Source organism: Stenella coeruleoalba, assembly GCF_951394435.1.
Source record: "Stenella coeruleoalba genome assembly, chromosome: 5".
Lineage (NCBI taxonomy): Eukaryota > Metazoa > Chordata > Mammalia > Artiodactyla > Delphinidae > Stenella > Stenella coeruleoalba.
The window spans coordinates 86,814,295-86,822,435 of NC_137150.1; the positions used below are offsets into that span (position 1 = coordinate 86,814,295).

General features: G+C 39.8%; 1 long non-coding RNA gene across 1 annotated transcript in view; it reads right to left on the reverse strand.

Moving 5' to 3' along the window:
• The window catches only part of LOC307186629, a 53,237-nt gene extending 45,325 nt beyond the window's left edge, over window positions 1-7,912 (reverse strand). Inside the window, exons 1-3 of the long non-coding RNA XR_013828433.1 lie at window positions 7,654-7,912; window positions 5,835-6,030; window positions 3,101-3,241 (exon numbers count right to left, since the gene is read on the reverse strand). This is a non-coding gene — a long non-coding RNA (uncharacterized lncRNA). The remainder of the gene's footprint in view (window positions 1-3,100; window positions 3,242-5,834; window positions 6,031-7,653) is intronic.
• Window positions 7,913-8,141: the final 229 nt, after the last annotated feature.

The following is an 8,141-nucleotide window of genomic DNA, read 5'->3' on the forward strand; positions in this document are numbered from 1 at the left end:
CACATGCTTCGGACGCGCAGGCTCAGTGGCCATGGCTCACGGGCCCAGCCTCTCCGCGGCATGTGGGATCTTCCCAGACCGGGGGCACGAACCCGTGTCCCCTGCATCGGCAGGCGGACTCTCAACCACTGTGCCACCAGGGAAGCCCGGGAGGACATCTTTTGAACACATCGACTTTAATGTCTGTCTCTCTGTCTCTCTCCCTTTCCCTCTCTCCCCATCCCCTTTTTTATAACAAATGAGGGAATTGAGATCCACAAAGGTGATACAATCTGCCCAAATCACACAGCTCTGTGGTAGAGGTAAGGATAAAAATCTAGACTTACTGATTTCTAGCTCAATTTCACTTTCACTTACTGGGCAGGGATAAAAAGATATATATAGCAATGCCATGACAGAGTCAACTCAAAGACAAACCATGGTTAACTAAACTCCTACTGCTGAGATTAGGTACCTCAAGGGCCAGCCTTTTTGATGTGTGTCTAAATTGGGACTACACAGTTAAAGATTCTAGTCATTATGTCTGTTTCTCTCCTATTACTTTGCCATAAAAAATGCTGAATAAATGTAATCTATAATAATCTATTACACTGTTGTTGAATTTCTTCCTAGGCTTGATGCTTTGGTCAGCCCTTTGATGGTGGAGTCACTATGAACCCCTGATCTCTTTGCCTCCTTGGACTTCTTTCCCATTCATTCTCCATGCTAGTCCTCAACCCTCGATCACCCCATGCCCCACAGAACAGCTAGAGAGGGTCACACACTGAGTAAACTTCATCTGCTAGCCCAACAGCCCTTGATAGATTCAGACAGTTGCTCCTAATTAATGTTCAGAAATTCTGTTTTCCCCTAATTAATTCTCTGAAAAATTCCACACTGTAGTTGTTGCCATGCTTTTCTTCTATCCTTATGTCTAGTTCCATCTTCTTAGCAGATAACCCCATCTCTTATTTCACTGAGAAGCTTGAGGCCACTTTCCTTTTTCTCTCCCAGAAAATATCTATGTACATACTTTGGGTACATTCCTATGTACTCTACACACTCATCCTCTTTCCTAGATTAACTTCTGCATCTGCCTCCTGGTCCTGTATTCCTCTCTCCATTTCCAAACCCTAGATTTTTCTCTATCAATAATTCCTTATGTCTGGTTTGCTCAAAGTTTTTCTTTGTTGGCTCTCTATCTTCAAAAATGTTCAGGTCTCCACCTTCTTGAGAAAAACACCCTCAAGCTTATTGTTCATTTAGCTGGCCCTGGCCCTTGGAAAGTGCATGAACTCTCAATATTTGAGTTATTGCTGTCATTCGGACTCTTTGCAGACCTGTATCTCCAGCCTGTACCTTTCTCCTAAGCCACAGTTAAATTGTATTTAATTCTGTTCAAGATCATCCCAGTTTTGTTCAATCAGTTTAAGAAAATTTGATTTCACACTTGTTACCACCTTTCATTTTTCTATTTCTGACTTGTTACACCTTGATTTTATTTTCTTTGGTTCTCTGACCTCTTTTTAGATTTAAAACTACTCCTATAATCCTCTCTTTACATATTATTATGGCTCAAATTGGCATTTCCATATAGCAGATACCATCCTTCTATTTCTGCATGGTACTGTAGGCCAGGTAGATAACATCCCATGCCCATAGAATTAACTGACTTGTTTCCTTGTCAGACTCTTCCCCAGCAGCCGGGGACGGGGTAGCTGCCTGGTCAGGCCCCCATTATCTTATATCTTAATGTTTATAATGGCCTTCACACAAGTTCCTAGCCAGTGGATTCTGAACAAAGATGGGAGCTCGAGCTTCCCAAAAGAAAAAACAAAAAACACTGCTGTTCACATCATCTCGCTCTTCAAAATTCTTCACCGTCTTCTCACAATGTATTCTACAGAGTAAAGCCCAAGTTCCTCAGCCTAGAATTCAAAGTTTCTACTCAGGTCTGTATCTCTAATCTCTTCATATCTTTCATCAACATAAATTCACCTCTTCAACAAAATTTGTCCACTTAGGTATGCATGTGCATTTCTACTGCAGCACTACTTTGCGTATGCCATTCTTCTACTTTTAAGTCAAACAACTCTCTCTTATCTACATCTTACCCAACCAATGCCAAAAAAAAAAGGATTAAATCAACATCTGTTACTGGTTAAAACCTTTAGTTACCTACGACCAGGTGGATGCTTCCCTCACTTGATGAAGGACTTTCGCCTTAAAAAAATAGTCAATATTATATTTTAATAGTAGAGTTATAAAATATTTCTATTAAAATCCAGAGTAAGATAAGGATGCTAGCCATTACCAATATTATTTAGAGGCTTCCCTGGTGGCACAGCAGTTAAGAATCCGCCTGCCAACGCAGGGGACACGGGTTCAGTCCTTGGTTCGGGAAGATCCCACGTGCCGTGGAGCAACTGAACCCGTGCACCACAACTACTGAGCCTGCACTCTAGAGCCCGCGAGCCACAACTACTGAGCCTGCATGCCACAATGACTGAAGCCTGTGCTCCTAGAGCCCATGCTCCGCAACAAGAGAAGCCACCACAATGAGAAGCCCATGCACCACAATGAAGAGTAGTCCCCATTCACCACAACTAGAGAAAGCCCCCAGGCAGCAACAAAGACCCAATGTAGCCAAAAATAAATAAATTAATAAATAAATTTAAAAAAATTATTTAATGCTGTAGTGGAATTTAAGAGATATCTATTTTGGCAAAGAGGAACCAAATATATCTTAATTTGAAGAGAATATGATTGTTGCCTACTCGGACAACCTAAGAAAATCAAATGTAAAAGTAGTAGAATAAGAGAGCTCACCAAGGTTGCAGATTATAAAATAAATATCCCCAAATCAATATATTTTCTATATACCAGAAATTACCAGTTAGAAGAAAATATAATGAAAAAATGATATCATTCACAATAACTGAAAAGTATATAATAATAAAAATAAAATTTAAAAGAAATGTGCAGGATTTATATGAATAAATCTGCAAAAATTTAATGAGGACTATGTCTTATCCACCACTCAACTTGAACTGTGAACTCAGCTTAATTCTGCCACCTCCAAAAAGCTTTCCAAAACCAAGGTCAAAATATTCTCTCTTACCTGAACTCCTGTCGTTTTTGTTGTGGATAACAGTCAACTGATTCCTAGTCACATAGCTCCTTAAATTTAGACCGATTCTCGAGATCACAGTGATTGTGATGTAACTGGTCACCTCAATCTTTTTAGTTTCTGCTTTCTCATCTGTAAAATGGGAATCATAAGAGTACGTACGTCACCAGGTTACTATGTAGATTACATGAATAATTTATAATTAATAATAACAATAATTTATAGTAAATAATATTTAATACTTATTAAACAAAATATCAAATAATAATTTAAATTACTATTATATTTCTACTAATTTAAATTTGTAATTCCCTGGTATACAGCTTGGCATATAATAAGCCCTCAATAAATGGTAGCCTTTAGTTGGAACTCTTGGTATGAGGTTACAATTAGTTGGCCAAGGTGTTGACAAATGTCAAAAATGAATGATCCTTTTAATTCTATGGATGGCGATATAGGAAGAAATACAGAGGAAACACAGAAACTACAACTCAGAACTAAAAGGAGTCAGAAAGTATAAGCAAAACATGTCAAGATCTGGGAATCAGGAGAACACATAAATAGAAGAAGTTTGGAGTTGCTTTAGAATGCAATTACTGGGAAAGAATGGAGCCAATGGGTGTTCCAGTTTCTGGTCAGAAACTATGTATAACCAAGGAAAGCCCCCACTTGGTTTTAAAAGAACACTGCACTTATGTCGGTAGGAAGATGAATGTATCCAGACAGGTAATGGGTTAGATTTCCTGACATTCTAAGCACTGATCCTACAGAAAGTTTAAAGATAGCTTATCAAATCAATGGGAAGGTGAGTGTCCTGGCAGCAGCCAAACTGTATGCAATTAAAACATAATATCTATGCCTATAGTAGATGCCCAGTAAATATACTTTGATAAATTCGATGCCCTTTCAGAATAATTGAGATCACCTAGAGTGATCTTAATTTACAGTATTATGAAACAGTTTCTTGTTATCAACTGGTTCAAATGCCAAGTTGCAATTAGAGAATATTCATTCCACATGAGCTACAAAAAGCCAAAAGCTATTCTGAATCAGGCTTATGTTAGCCAGTTTGACTTCAAGAGAAATAAATTTTAAAAATTATTATTTATCTATCCTGCTTCAAAAAGCATTGAAGGCAACAGAAATCTATATTTTCATTCTGATACTGGTACGTGTTATCAAATCTCATTGCAGGAACACATGGGAACCCTCACATAATTTATTTTATGTAACTTTTTAAATGTTACTAAGCGTGTTATAGTTATTACTAAGTTTTCAGAAATATTTGGACTATTATTTTAGCAAAGCTCTTCTCAATGTTAACACAGTCCCTACAATGGTGACCTTTTAAATACGGTCAAGTTAGAAGGATTCAAGAGATCCTTCACAATGTTTAAAATTTCATCTGCCAATCTATTTTCTCCTTCTTCTCTATTGCACAGGGCTCAAGAGAGCACATTACAGATGCTCTTATATTGCATAAGGACATCTTCTGTTGGACTAGTCTAATATCTTTTTTTTTTTTTTTTTTTTTACGGTACACGGGCCTCTCACTGTTGTGGCCTCTCCCGTTGCAGAGCACAGGCTCCGGATGCACAGGCTCAGCGGCCATGGCTCACGGGCCCAGCGGCTCCGCGGCATGTGGGATCTTCCCGGACCGGGGCACGAACCCATGTCCCCTGCCTCGGCAAGTGGACTCTCAACCACTGCGCCACTAGGGAAGACCTAATATCATTTTTAAATGAGTCAAATGTAAATAAAAACCATCATCTCTATCACACGGTTAAATCCACCTGAGAATTTTTTCATATGACTACATTTTAAAAACATACAACTTTGAACAGAGGTTTAAATCTTTTTCACAGATAGTTATAAATGTAACTATCATACAAGTAGTCCTAGAAGACTTTGATGGATGACAAAGAAGGACTGTGATAAGCTCCAGCGAGGGTGTTTTTGAGATGGAAAATAGAGGATAATCCAAATGGATGAAAGGCTTAGCTAGCTTGACTCTCAGAGTGTTGTGTCAACAATTATGTATAAGGGATCTATAAACACACAGTACAATATGGAGAAACAAGATGAAAAGATCCTAAAAGTCAAGGAAAAATGTAAATACCAGTTTGAAGTAACATTAAGGTGATGTCACCTTCGACTAAGAAAGGACAGTGGACTTTTCTGTGAAAACGTGAGTTAATATCCCAGTCCTGCCACTTACTAGCTCTGTTACTTGGGTGAGTTATCGACCCCTAAAACCTAATTTACCTTATCTATACATTGTCTAGCAGTAATCTCTACTTCCTGTGTGTTTTGAGGATTAAGAGAAAGGATTTATGTAGAAAACCTTAGTAAATTTTGCTAATTAACAGTATAAAGACAATATAAAGACTAAACTGTGTATGTGTTTCAATACCATAAAAAGGCACACTTATACAGTCTCCTTTGTTGCCTTGTGTCTTTTAACCAGGACAATATAAATGCAAGGAATGAAGAGACAGATACTAACATTTGTATCCTATAAAGCAAGAGCACTGCCCTTCAGCTGATGAATGTTTAGAATGAAGGGTAAACAAGATGGCATGGATCATAGCCTGGTGTGTTTCCATCCAGAGAAACTCAAGTCACCTTCTAGGTTTCCTAGTTAACTCATTGCTCTCAGAGATAGTCATGTAAATCAGCTGACACTTATCAGGAAGACACAAAAGCAGACTGATAAACTACCCACCCGATGAAGACTTAATCACACATTTTATGAGACTGCTCCACAGGAGAAGGTTGATCCACAAAAGTCAGCAGAGCAAAAGAAATGTAGCCAATGGTATTATTCAGCTTATAAATGTACCTCCCTCTTCCCCCTTTGGATAGCAGAAAATCTCAGAAGTCACTCAGCCTTTGCTGTGTGGACCACTTTGAACTGGGCCCTGCAGGAAAGTAAAAGGAAATAGAAAAAAAAAGAAAAGAGGATTTAAGGTACTTATCTGATGAAGACAAGTGTGATGAGAAACATACAAATCCCTTACAAAATCTAAAGACAGTGTGGTATAGAGGCTAAGTGCACAAATTTCAGAACCAGATCCAACAGGGCTAGAATCCTGTTAGTGGCTCCACCACTTACCCATGAAGTGACCGTACTAAAGTAACTCAGAATTTCTATGCCCCTGTTCCCATGGGGGTGATGACATCTCATAGGATGACATGAGTGTTACATGCAATCACACATGTCATCCACTTGGTGAAAGCAATCAATAATGATGGCTATTATGTTTATGTTGAGGGAAATGATCTCAGGCTTGGAAATATATAAGCACTCATTCCCCTGCTTCAGAATCAGTTGACAATAATTTTGCCTTTCTTTCATTTTTCAAATACCTGAACACTGAGAGTTGAATTGTTGCTTGCTGGGAGGATAGATTGGCTAGAGGAAAAAGAGAAACAGAGGGGCTATGGCTGGAGCCCTGTTTTTCCTTTTCTGACTAAGCCTTGACTGAAAGTAACCCAGTGGCTTCCTGTTAACTACCTTGCAATGTGGACTTGGAGGCGGCCCCTGGCTAGCTTTGTTATCCTAGGCAAGTTCTTTACCACTGGGCCGCAGGGTCCACCCTGTAAAATGAAAATAGCAATACTGCCTTGGACAGTGAGTCACTGGTGTTTACATGAAATTAGTGTTTAAAATGCATAACGATGCCTTGCGATCTAAGCATTCAATAAAATGTAGATAATAATGATGATGATAATAGTAAGTAGGTCACCTTGCAATTTAAGTCTGAAAGCCTGATGTTACTGCAGAATTCCTTATAAGGAGCTAAAGCAGGAAATTCAAACTGAAAGGCTGTATTATTGGCGCCATGTATTTTATAACTAGGGTAAGAACTGATGCTAATTTGGGGAAATGTTTTTACAAATCTAGGATAGACAATAAACTCCTATCTGAGGTCCGATTTCCCCAAACTTCTCCACTATTTGTTCAAACTCCAGCTAGCTTTTTTCCTTCAAGATCTTTTACGATGAGACACTTGTCAAATATTTTACGCTTAACTAAGTGCCATCACACAAAATATCTTTTGCCACCAAATAACTTCAGATTCCAAACTAAGTGTAAACCCCCTGGCAAGTCTGCAATGCCCGGTCACGTCGCATCAAGCAACAGGGATACTCTGGCAGCGCAGACCTTGAGCTGCGATTAAAAAGACGTTTCCCCTCATTGAGCAGCTTCTAATATCAGGTACTATGCTAGGCTCTTTACAGAGTTAACTGGATCCTCATAACAGCCCTGCAAGGTGAATACTCTTATGCTCGTACCTGAAAAGCAGACCTTGAGACGTGAGACGGTTTGCTCAAGACCAAAGAGTTAAGAAATGGCAGAGTCCAGGCTAGGCTCTAAATCTGTCTGACTTCAAAGGCTTTCCTCTCTTCCTTAAGCCTCATTGTCTCTCCCCAGGAAACCGGGCACCCACCCAAGCCCGTCATTAGGGACCACAGTCACCTGCTGGTGACCACATGGCCCAGGGACTGTTGCGGGCAGCACCATGGAATCCGGTACCTACCAGGGGATGGTGCTGAGGCAGCGGAGAAGCTCCTTGCTTGGGTTGGCAGTGGCACCAACGAGCCTGGCCTTCAGGAAAGGTGCGTAGAGAACCTAGTTTCAGCAGGTTGGAAAGACAAGGCAGAGGGGCAGGTAGAGCCTGACTCCGAGAGCTTACAGTGGCTTTCAGATGTTGTTATTGCTCACAGTGGTGTTCTGCTTTGCTGTTAACGGTGCACTCTTTTCTTTCAAATGAACTCCCATGTGCTATCCCTTTATGAATAAATATATAAGTAAAAGCTCAGATGTTCTGATGTGGGATCAAGGTACAGAGAACTAGGGCCTCTAGGCTCTTTGCTGGCTTCTGGTGGGTGGCTCCAGAGACACATCTATGGAGCCACAAGGCTCTCAAGAACAGTTTGAAATCACTACATGACTGTTAACAGTGTTAAAAAAAAAAATTGAACGTTGCAGACCATGTCACACAGTGAGCTTTTTCTAGCAGTGTAT